This window comes from Nanorana parkeri, unplaced genomic scaffold (assembly GCF_000935625.1).
Source record: "Nanorana parkeri isolate BGI_ZX_2015 unplaced genomic scaffold, ASM93562v1 scaffold3416, whole genome shotgun sequence".
Taxonomy (NCBI): domain Eukaryota; kingdom Metazoa; phylum Chordata; class Amphibia; order Anura; family Dicroglossidae; genus Nanorana; species Nanorana parkeri.
Window position 1 is genome coordinate 12,454 of NW_017309684.1, and position 1,934 is coordinate 14,387.

The 1,934-nt window shown below is 53.8% G+C and overlaps 1 protein-coding gene across 1 annotated transcript in view; it reads left to right on the top strand.

Moving 5' to 3' along the window:
- USP10 (ubiquitin specific peptidase 10) overlaps positions 1-1,934 on the top strand; it is a 29,207-nt gene that overhangs the window by 7,711 nt on the left and 19,562 nt on the right.

A 1,934-nucleotide genomic window follows, 5' to 3' on the forward strand; every position in this document is an offset into this window, starting at 1 on the left:
TACCCTGTACTCGTAGCTCAGCCCTGTGCTCTGGAATTTGCATTTTGCTCGCAAATGGTGATCACTCATTGGTCAGTGCGGTCAGAAGCGCTTCTCATTGGTCACTGTGGTCAGGTGACCGCGCTGACCAATGCATGCTTGCCATTTGGAATTAAGGAGGAGCTTGGCTGCTCTATACGGCAGTACAGAGTACGGATTGTACACCGGCAGAGGGGAAGTAGCCCTCACCGAACGGTAAGTGTTCCCCCGGGGATCGGAAGCGGTAATTTCACTTGGGAGAGCGTACTTGCCCTTTAATATATTACAACTTCGCAGGTTTTTTTTAGATGTGGCGGCCGCGTTAGTTTTTCTCAGGCTGAAAACATCTTGGCAGGAAGTGCCCGTTAGTCCTGCCAGGAATTCTGTGTCCTTGTCACTTCCTGTGAGATGACCTGGAAGGACTAATCCTTCCACCCGCCGTGTGAAATGTATAAACATGTTGTGACCTCCCGGGCTGCCTCCATAGATACAGCGGAAGAGTGAGCGTAGCCGCGCGGGGACAGGAAGTGTGTTACTGGCAGGGTCGCGGAGTAAAGGGGAAATGAAAACGAATGCGGCCGCTTCATCTCGGGACTTGCGCGGTTAAAGCAGAGGAGCGCACATCTTATGAGAAGATGCTCCTGCGCGGTGTTCCAGCTGTGTGGGTGGAACTACGAATCCCATGAGGCTTTGCAAGCTTCTCACAGACATGACTCCCGGAGAGAGATGCATCATGGGATTCGTAGTTGCACCGCAGCTGGAGGGCCGCAGTTTGGACATCCCTGGAAGAGAGTCCGTCTCCAGACCAGTCCATTCCGTGCACTGCAAGGGTTAACTTTTCTCTTTTTAGGTCTAGGGCTGAAAATAAGTTATGTTCACCTGATCCTCGGAGCTGGCCGCCTCCCTCCAGCCTGTCTCCTCCTCCTCCACTGCAGTGATGGTATGTCCCTTGGCATCCTATACGCTGTGTATAGCACGTGATGACTGAGGGACTTAACTCCACCGCAGTGGAGGGGGAGAGACGTTCCAGGGACCTAACGGCAAGCCAGCTCCGAGGATCGGGTGACTCTCTAATGTTATCTTCAACCCTAGATGAGGAGGAGGAGTTAAGTCTTGCGGGGGAGGGGGGGGGTACAAAGGGTTAATAAGACATTTTTAAATACCGACTTTAAAATTGAGAGTAGAAGCACAACGCAGGTAATGGTCTCTTTCGGCCTGCGTATGTTCCAGCAATATCATAACCGGCCACCAGGTGGCGCTCGGCTTGCGCTGGATTCGGGGATTGCTGCGCTGGAATGATACGGTTTGTAGTTTTTGGATCCACGATGAGCATTTGAAGTCGTCTTGCTGCACATTTGACCTTTTTTTTCCTCTCCTGGTGATCAGACGGCGAGGACAGTGGTCTGCGACGGAACGCCCCACCAAAGTGTAACGCTGTGTATGGAATGTGGAGGGCGGCGTAGCTTGCAGCATGCTGTCCCCTGCACACAACGCCGAGCTTCCGGCACTGAGGAGAGGGGAAGACGAGTTACATCCCCCGCTACCGTCCCGTTCACAAAGAATACAAGGCGTCCTGTGATTGGAGGAGAGCAAGGGACGGAATGTGACGACTTCTCTCCTCCAATCACAGGGCGCCTCGTATTATTTGTGAACGGGAAGGTAGTGAGGATGTAACTCGTCTCTCCCTCTCCGCAGTGCCGGTGTTCTGTCAGGAATGCTGACCCAGTCCAATTTGCCGACCTGACCATCTGCACGCCCACACCGGGATGAACGAGGAAACAGCCGTTTATTTACAAAGTATTTATTTCTAATTGTGACCGTGTGCTGTCCACGGCTGTAGGTGCTGGGCGGCTGTAGGTGACGCGGGGCTGTAGGTGACGCGGGGCTGTGGGCGACGGGGGGCTGTGGGCGACGGG